The sequence below is a fragment of the Apium graveolens genome, chromosome 1 (genome assembly GCF_009905375.1).
Source record: "Apium graveolens cultivar Ventura chromosome 1, ASM990537v1, whole genome shotgun sequence".
Lineage (NCBI taxonomy): Eukaryota > Viridiplantae > Streptophyta > Magnoliopsida > Apiales > Apiaceae > Apium > Apium graveolens.
The window spans coordinates 105,750,974-105,761,373 of NC_133647.1; the positions used below are offsets into that span (position 1 = coordinate 105,750,974).

Here is a 10,400-nt window from a genome sequence, read left to right on the forward strand (position 1 = left end):
AGTTTGATCATGAGTGTTACAAACTTATGTTACATTAGCTATGCTCACCTTTGTCTATCGCAATATCACATTTTTTATGTTACCGTAGCCTTTACAACATGTTACTATAAATAGAAAGTGTTACACACTGCAACATGTTTGAACTTATGTTACAATAGGGTATTAACAAATAAAATACTATCATTTTACAAAATAATTATATATGTATATATTAGTCAAATATAATATTTGAATTTAAATTATTTAACTTTGGAATATATTTAAGTAATAATTTAAAAATATTAGTTCAATCAAATAAGTGAAAAATTATATTTTGTTTCAAAAATTAAAGTACTAATGTTTTTTTAATATATAAAAACTTATCTTTAAAAAATATAAGTTCTGAATAATCCTATTATTAAATTTTAAATTAAAGTTGTAACTTAAGTTTGTAAATTATTGTAAGTGATATTATCTTTAAATAATAAATTATTTGGTACCGATTTATAATAGAAACTTTTCTTTAAAAAAAGAAAAACAAAATGCAAAACAGTGAATTGGACAGGCGGGCAATTATTTGGGCCAAAATTAGAGAAGCGGGATAAAATTTGGACGAGCGGAAATTTTTTTAGACGAGCGGAATTTTGTTTTGGAGAAGTCAAAATACTCTACCTACCCCCTTTCAGTCTCATCACTAACAAAAATTTCTCTCTCTCTCACAGCTCATTCTCTCTCAGCTATATGTGGCATTTTCTACATTCTTTCAGTTTTATAGGTAAATTAAAATTGATTTTATTCATTTTAAGAGATAAACTTTCAAAGATTGATGGAAATGGGGGATGCTTGAACCGATTCGAGCTTTAAAGTAAACTAGGGTTTTTTATGTTTGAATTGGGGGCTTTTGTTTATTTGGTTAATTCTGGATAAATGCTCTGTGTAATTGATTTTATCTCTTTATTCCAGGTTTAGTATGGTTTTCTTTGGGGTCTAATTTAAATTCTCGGCTTGGGCTTAGCTTGTGCTTCAACATTAAGGTACGCCCTATAATATCTTTATCTCCATATGTGATTCCTCTCTTCTATAAATTTATATACAGTCTCTCTCAATCTCTCTATGAACTTGTGTTTTTATGTTACAAGTTTTATATTAAAAATATAACCCAGTCGGACTTAGTTTCGTGTTACCTGGTTTTGGTATCTCAAAGTTTTGTTATTGTTAAATTGTGATAATTAATATGTTGTACTTGTGATACTGTAATTTTCTAGCTGTTGTGGCTTATATTTAAATGGGATTTTCGATAAGTGCTTATGTTTATACTACTTGTGTTTTATCTGCATTTAATTTTATCCTACAGACTGAATGGAAATTATAGTGTGACCTGATTTCTCACTAATGGAAATTTGGAATGTTTTCAGATGCTTTTACTAGTGAAGTTGATATGTCTTCGATGTAGCAGAAGTATCTATATAGCCTTTGGTGGGGCTTGAGAAATTTAAGGTACACAATCTATTTTTTGTTTTTCATATTCTTCTTCCCCCATTGAAATCCAAGAGTAAATTGCTTTTTCTTTACTCTTGCATCCAAAATTCCCCCGTCTTTTTTACATGTTCTGTTAACTTCTATAGATTATGATCGACTACACATGTTAAAGTGTACAATTCCTACTATATGCTGCTCTAGACATTTTCAAATAATAAAAATTTTAAAACTTGTTTATATGTTGCTAGAAAACTGGCATTCCTGTAAATTCAAATATGCGTATCATAAATATATTAGACACTTCTTGGATCAGAGAGTATATCAACATAGCAGCTACCATTTCGGAAGCTGTCAGTGTTTTGATGTGTGTAGCAGTATAGGTGTGTGACTTTGTGCTCTCTAAGACCTTTCCTGATGGATTATAGTTTCTATTGATATGCTGATCTATAGATCATATTGGAAACATTTATTCACTTCTTGATGCTTATTGCTACCAATAAAAAGTATCTTTCTAAATAGTTGGTGTATTACAAGTCTGATACTCTTTGTAGTGTATAATTTTCATCCTTCCTTTAGCAGTTCGTATGGACAGAATTTGCAGACTAGTACATATATTGATGAAACTTTATTTTGCATTCTCCTATCAATTACGGGGTTGGTTCTGTTCGCGCAGCTAATTGGAAATATGCAGGTAACAACTTTTTTGGTTTGGGATTATTTTCCTTGTCATAGTATAGTCGATATTTTCATTTGTTCTAGTTCTTTCATTCATCTAATATCTTTAGTTTTTTTATAAAGCAATATTTGCAGTCCATGTCTGTGAGGATTGAAGAGTGGCGCGTCAAAAAAAGAGATATTGAAGATTGGATGAGACATCGACAGTTGCCTCATGTGCTGCAAGATCGTGTTCGTCGATTTGTTTAGTATAGATGGGTTTCCACTAGAGGAGTTAATAAAAAAATAGAAGCCAGTAATGTGAGGTATTACAGCCTTGTACTACAATGGATGCATATGTTAATATCAAATAAATAAACTACAAACCTTCTCCGTGGAATTAAGACATGATTTTGTTTTAGTTGCATAAATTGGAATTAAGTAAAAACTAGGAATGACTACAGATGATTCAATTCATATTTCATAGAGAATAGTGATTACTATCCACATATTATGATACACATGAAAGATTCCTAAAGATTTCTGGTCATATTTTCTCCTATTTGTTATGTTGAAGTAATTAGAGATTTTTTTTCTTCATAATAATATGAGAACACATTTATTATTTGTCTTGTGGTGTTGTTTTGTTATTAAAAATAACTAATCTAGACTATGTATGTTTTTGTTCATTACATGATGCACAATTATGTTCTTTGTATACTTATTGTGTGTCTTATAGTGTTGTTTTGTAATTAGTTACCTACACTGTTAAATGTAGAAAGGCAAACAAGACGCAACAGCACCTGACGAATGCAGTTACCAAGTTATTCTGACAATTATTGCTGTGAACCTGTTTATTCACCAAAAGATGAAAGTGCTTTACACAAAATTAAAACTTTTAATTTAAACTTTGGCTGCACAAGCGGTTATATCCCTTATCATATTATGTTCGTCTAATCTTTGCTTCTGTTGGTGTTTGTGTACAATTGTTCTAGACATGTCTTTAATATAATTATATCAAGGGTTTTTAATATAATATTTTGTTTATGCTACTGTTATGCATTGATGAAAAATTATAAATTATTATAAATAGTGACTTCATGGTGGTAAACTATTGATTGATGATGAACCAAAAGCTAATATTTGTATCTGGCAGCGACTAAGGCTCAGGATGTTCAAGGGTTCACAGACTAAGCAAGGTCCAAAAAGAATCTTTAGACAGATCAAGAGGCAAACAAGAATGCAGTTACCTTTTGGTGAATAACTTAAAGTCAAAATTAGAGAAGTAGATGAGATGTAACATGATGTGATCGGTTCAAAGCCAGTTACTGAGATTTTGATGATTAGTTAAAAGTAGGTGCTTTTAATTGTAGTGATAAGGTTGCATTTCTATTAGCTAATTTGCTTGTATTGTTATCTATACCTAGTTAGAGGTACAAGGTTCTATTATTTTTGTTTATTTTGTTGACTTGTATGAAAAACAGGTTGATGGCATGTTCAATTTACAAACAAATTTTGTCATTTTTTTTAGAAATATGTTATATTAGGGTACTTCAATGTTACAAATAAATTGGTATAATATAATACAAATCATTATAAAACTGTTACAGTAGGGAAAAAAATGTTACAATGATTTTGTGGCCCACATGTGGGGTCCACAGGTGGGGCATGTAGGGTCCATTTTTTTTTATAAATTTCAAGTACAAAGGTAACATACATGTTGTGATACTATAGACATAGATTGATGTTACCTTTGATAGCTATTGTAACATAAATGTGAATGTTATACCAGGGCAAAAGTAATGTTACCTTAGGGGCCAAAGGTAACTCGAAAAAAAGCAACTTAATTTTTATGTTACCTTAGGCCTTTTTCTGGCTGTGGTAACACTTTTTTGGGCCTGTTGTAACATTTTCATGGTGTTGTTTTAGGCCATTTATGGTGTAGTGACCCTATAATGCAAAAATACTAGAAAATGCGTTAAATACACAAAATACTTGAGTTCAAGACACCAATTCAAGCCGTTATGAAGCGCTCTAAGTGGTATAAAATGCCACTTATCATCTAATATGCCCTAATCGGGGCTAATTAAGACTAATCAGTATGCATAAGACAATAATTATCCTTAATTCACACTAATTAGAAGAGTGAATGGGTTAAACGACCCTAATCTGGGCTAATTTCATCATACAAATCACTAATTCCTCCTAATTTGGGTTAATTACGCTTAATATATACTAATCGACCCTAATCCAGGATTAATTTCACTAATCGGACCTAATCTGGGCTTAATCTTAAAATCCTGAAAATTTAAAAAAATTTAAAATTTTCTGATTTTTTTCCAATTTTTTCGAAATTTTTCAAAATTTTCGAAGGGGGGTAATCGGGGTTGAGCAGAACCTCCTACTAGAGGAGGCTCTGCTCAACCTCATGCCCCCAAATGAGGGTTGGTCGGCCTGGTTGGGCAGAGGCTCCTGGTCGGCCTCCTTCTGGTCGACCTGGAGGAGGTTGGCCAGGGGTTCCTTCCCCCCAATTTTTTTTTAAATCTTTCACTCAGAGTTCAGGTTTTCTACATACCTTATCATGCCCTTGTTACTCTTGATTGTCCATGGAATCAATTTCATGGTTTCCTTTGAGTTCCTCTCAGCTCTGTTACGGCTGTTTCAGTGAACGTTCTGTACTCATCTCAGTGGACGTTATGTACTTGTTCTTGCTAAACGTTCTGTGTTCTATTGAACTTGTCCTTATTGGAAGTCTTATACTTCATTGAACTTGTCCAAACTTCTCTTGTAGGATGTTATACACTTCAACCAACTCGTTCTCGTAGACATTCTAGTCTTCATGAAATTTGGTTCTGCTGAGAGTTATCCTTTTCAAGAAATATCCAAAGGACCTCTCAAGAAGGCCTTCAGAGCAACATTAGAAGGCCTCAGGGCTCTCCTACAAGAGCTTTTACTGAGTCAAAAGACCTTAATTTGTTGGCTGGTAGGCTAAGGCCACTACGGAGGTAAGTTGTGGTCGTCATGGCTCTGCTACGGAGGCTCTTGGTAGGTCAAAAGGCCTCCATTTGTTGGTTGGTCGACCGGGGCTTCTCCGCATACAAATTATGGCTGTCATGGATCTGATACGGAGGCTCTTGGTAGGCCAAAAGGCCTCAGTTTATTGGCTGGTCGGAAAATTATGGCCGTCATGGCTCTGATACAGAGGCTCCTGGTAGGCTAAAAGGCTTCAATTTTTCGGTTGGTCGGTCGGGGCTTCCCCGCATGCAAATTGTGACCATCATGGCTCTGATACGGAGGCTCCTGGTAGGCCAAAAGGCCTCAATTTGTTGGCTGGTCGGCTGGAGCTTCCCCGTATGTGAGTTTTGGCCATCATGGCTCTGATACGGAGGCTCCTAGTAGGCCAAAAAGCCTCCATTTGTTGGATGGTCGGCCGGAGGTTCCCCGCTTGTAAGTTGTGGTCGTCATGGCTCTGATACGGAGGCTCCTGGTAGGCCAAAAGGCCTTCATTTGTTGGCTGGTCGGTCGGAGCTTCCCCGCATGTAAGTTGTGGCCGTCATGGCTCTGATACGGAGGCTCCTGATAGGCCAAAAGACCTCAATTTGTTGGATGGTCGGCCGGATCTTCCCTGAATGCAAATTATGACCGTCATGGCTCTGATACGGAGGCTCCTGGTAGGCCAAAAGGCCTCAATTTGTTGGCTGGTCAGCTGGAGCTTCCCCGCATGTAAATTGTGGCCGTGATGGCTCTGATACGGATGCTCTTGGTCGACCATATGCCCCCATATGTGGGATAGTTGGCCGGGAGTGGTCTTAATGGACCTTAAGAGTATCTTGCAGGGTAGTCTGATCCGTTTTGAGGAGAACGTTCTGTGCTCGCACACGTGAGTTCAGCTGAAAAACTAATCTTGTCTTAATCTTTACTAGTTTTGCTAATCATAGGGATTAGTATAATCAATCCTTAGTTAAGACTATCGACTTGTGTTTAGCCTCAGCCTGGCTTTTCTGATCGTTTTCTAGTGAACGTTCTGTTCTTCATGAAACTTATTTTCGCGGACGTTCTAGTCTTCACAAAATTTGTTCTTATGGACTCCTTAGCCTTCGTGAAACTTGTTCTCGTGAACGTTCTAGTCTTCACGAAACTTGTTCTTGTTGGGCGCCTAATTTTTTAAGAATTCCCAAGGAATTTCGGAGGACTCCCATTGGAAAACCTTCAGGAGGGTCTGGATCAACCCTACAGGAGTTCTTAGGCTTCTAGCAGGCCTTCATGTGGCCTGGTTGACCAATCCTGCTCCTTTAGGTGGACATTCTTCCCTTTTTCTCGTGAGCGTTATGTACTTGTTCTCATGAACGTTCTACTCTTCACGAATCTTATTTTCCTCCGTGAGGGTTCTAGTCGGCCTAATTATTGAGTGGCATTTATGACACTTTATAATGCTCTATTAATCTTTGAATTGATACGTTTGTACTCAAGTTATTAGTGTTTTAAAGTGTTTTCTAGTGTTTTTGTATTTCAGGCATTATCTAGGTAATCGGGTGAATTAGCATTATTTTGGTGCTAATTTGGTTTTAAGGTGGTGTTGAAATAAAAGCTCGTGGAAAGTCGGCTTGAAGCAGCAGGGAAAAGAAGAAGTCATAAGTTTTTTCCAGAGGTACGGCGCGCCCGAGCTGGTCAAGCGCGCGGCCGCGCCAGGTTGTCAAAGATGCAGCACGCCCGCGCTGGTCAAGCGCGCGGCCGCGCCGGGTCGTGATTGCAAAATCCTGATTCTATTCTAAGTACGATTGGAGGACTTCTATCTTGCATGGGTCTGCTATATATATTCAAATAAAGGACGTTTTCAAGATAGAGACGTACCAGAGCACAAGGAGAGCCGTAAGAAGACCGTGTTAGCACGATTCAGCGAAGACGAAGAAGATCTTGTTTTTACTTGTGAATCTTTGTTCTAAGTTGTAACTTGGATACTGGTTTTCTTATTTGTGAACCTTACTCTTGTTTCGTACTTGGTTTCGTTATTTATTCAGCATAAAGACTATGTTTATTATACCATGCTTTCATCGGAACCCACGTTGATGATGAGTCCGATTATGGGCTAATCGTTATCGTGGGGTTCTAGAGGATTTACTTATGGATTTTTTTAGTTAATTTATTTTGATACCTTAGTGTGTGGTGATTGTATGATAACCTAGTATTGGTTGTGCTTATTCGTCTTAGAAGAGTCGCGAACTTGTAAGATAGCGTGTTAATCTTTAATGAAGTGACAGTGAATTTAAGGATTTAGAACTTGCCATGCTAGCATAGGTTCTTGTGTCATTGTTATGCATGATTCGTAGGTAATTTTACCCATCTTACTTGCCCTGTGTAATCATGATAGATAACTTGTGCCTTAAACCTTTATGTTGTCAAATTCTATAGACATATAGGATCTCAATATAATTGGTGTCTATTCAGCTTCTATCTCTTTTGTGGATGTCTGGTAGTATGTTATTCGTGCAATGAAAGTTGGCGTATAGCAGTTTCATGTTATCTGATTAGTGTCATCACCATTGCATGCTAAGGTTAAGAACAATAAGGCTATTGAATGAAGTATTTAATGAAGTTACAGTCCCATGTTTGTCTCATATAATATACAACTCTCTTTACTCTCTTAGTTATAATTGTTAGTTAAATTCGTAGTTATAATCAACCCCAATCTGTTATCGTCTTAGCATTGGATAATAACCATATCATCGGTGCATAAGTGCATAAATTACATAGTTAACCAAAGCCAGTCTCTGTGGGAACGAACTAGAAATAATTCTATATTACTTGTGAACACGTATACTTGCGTGAATTATTAGCGCGTGTTTAGCCCTAACAAGTTTTTGGCGCCGCTGCCGGGGACTGCAGTGTTAACTTTTAGTTTATGTGTTTGTCATCAGTGATCGTTAAAGTTGATTGACTCGGACATTGTTACTTACCTACTCTTTTTCTTGTCATATTTCAGGTAATCTAGAGATTATTTATGCAATCGCGTTCACGAGTTCGTAGGAGAATTCTGGAAAAAGACGAGGAGGAAGTTGTAGAAGAGCGAAGGGAAGCTTTTGAGGATGAAGAGAAAGTAGTAGAAGAAGAGAAGACCAAAGAACCACCTTTATTAGAGATGGGGGATCAAGCAAATAATATTATGGCGTTGATGGACTATTCTAAGCTTAAGATCAATGATATTCAGTCAAACATCATCAGGCCAGCCATCACGACTATCACTTTTGTGATCAAGTCGAGCACGATTCAGATGACACAGAACTCAGTTCAGTTTGGGGGTTCTCCTACTGAAGACCCCAACATGCACATAAGGGATTTCATCGAGATCTGCGACACTTTCAAGTTCAACGATGTGTCTAAAGATTCTATCAAGCTGCGACTATTCCCATTCTCTTTGAAGGACAAGGCGAAGTGTTGGTTACATTCTCTACCACCAGGGTCTATCACCAAATGGGAGGATCTTGCTCAAAAGTTTCTCACTAAATTCTTTCCTATGGAGAAGACTGCTGCAATCAGGTGCTCTTACTCAGTTTGCTCAACAAACTGGTGAATCTCTGTATGAGGCTTGGGATCGATATAAGGAGATGCTAAGGAAGTGCGCACACCATGGCATGCCTGATTGGATGATTATCAACTATTTTTATAATGGTTTAGGTGCACAATCTACACCTATGCTCGATGCAGCATTTGGTAGAGCCTTATGGGCAAAAAGCTACAATGAAGCTTATGAGTTGATTGAGCTAATGGAAGCCAATGAATACCAGAATCCTACACAAAGGATGTTGCAAGGAAAGGTAGCTGGAATTCTGGAAGTGGATCAAGCTACTGCTATAGCTGCTCAACTTCAAACTTTGACGATGAAAGTGGACTCTTTAGCTAATTATGGAGTTAACCAGATCACTGGTGTTTGTGAGATTTGTGCGGGGGCACATGAAACTGAGTAGTGTGCTATTTCTAGCGAATCAGCTCAATTTGTGAACAACTTTCAGAGATCACAGCACAAGCTCCAGCCACTTATCATCCGAATAACCGAAATCATCCTAACTTCAGTTGGAGCAACAATCACAATGCGGTGCAACAATCTTATCATCCATATACAACAAGGCAGTATAACCCTCCTGGTTTTCAGCAACCATAATATGCCCCAAATCAACAACTTCAACTTCAACAGTTACCTCTAGCTAATAAAAAATCTGAAATGGAGGAGTTGAGACTCATGTGCAAGAGCCAAGCTATCTCTATTCAGACCTTGGAGAATCAGATTGGGCAAGTTGCTAATGTTTTACTAAATCATCAACCTAGCTTGTTTCCGAGTGATACTGAAGTGCCAGGAAAAAAGGAAGCTCAGGAGCATGTTAAAGCAATCACATTGAGGTCTGGTAAGGTTGCGAATCCTGAACAAGCTACGACTCCAAATTCTGAAGTGGAGGCTGATGAAGAAGAAGTGCAGAAGGAAGCCGAAGTGGAACCAAGGAAGACTACTATTGAGCACACTCCTCCTGAGGGTAATACAGGGGAGAAATAGATCTATCCTCTACCTCAGTTTCCTAAGAGGCTGCAGAAGAAGAAACTGGATAAGCAGTTTGCGAAGTTTTTGGAGGTGTTCAAGATACTTCACATCAACATACCTTTCGCTGAAGTTCTTGAGCAAATGCCTAGTTAAGCGAAGTTCATGAAAGGTATTCTCTCTAGGAAGGTGAAGCTTGATGACTTAGAGACCGTTTCTCTCACAGAGGAATGCAGTTTTGTGCTGCAACAGAAATTGCCTCCGAAACTTAAAGATCCTGGAAGCTTCATTATTCCTTGCACCACTGAAAAAGTGTCATTTGATAAGTGTCTATGTGACTTGGGAGCTAGCATCAATCTGATGCCAATATCAATCTTCAAAAAGATGGACTTGCCTAATCCAAAGCCTACATACATGACTTTGCAGTTGGCCGATCGTTCTATTACATATTCGCGAGGTATTGTGAAGGCTAAATCCGATCATGAAAGAGGTTGTGAAGAAGGAAATCCTCAAGTGGCTAGATGCCGGGATCATCTACCCTATTTCTGACAGTTCATGGGTGAGCCTATTTCAATGTGTGCCAAAGAAAGGTGGTATCACTGTGGTAGCAAATGAGAAGAATGAGATTATTCCTACACGAACAGTCACATTGTGGAGAGTTTGCATGGATTATAGAAAGTTGAACAAGGCTATAAGAAAGGATCACTTCCCTCTTCCTTTCATTGATCAGATGCTTAATAGATTGGCTGGGCATGATTACTAT

The 10,400-nt window shown here is 37.5% G+C and overlaps 1 non-coding gene across 1 annotated transcript; it reads right to left on the reverse strand.

The window, feature by feature from the left end:
- Positions 1 to 8,638: 8,638 nt before the first annotated feature.
- On the reverse strand, positions 8,639 to 8,743 carry LOC141679854 (small nucleolar RNA R71). Its single transcript, XR_012558196.1, has one exon. It is a non-coding gene; the product is annotated as a small nucleolar RNA R71 (small nucleolar RNA).
- Positions 8,744 to 10,400: the final 1,657 nt, after the last annotated feature.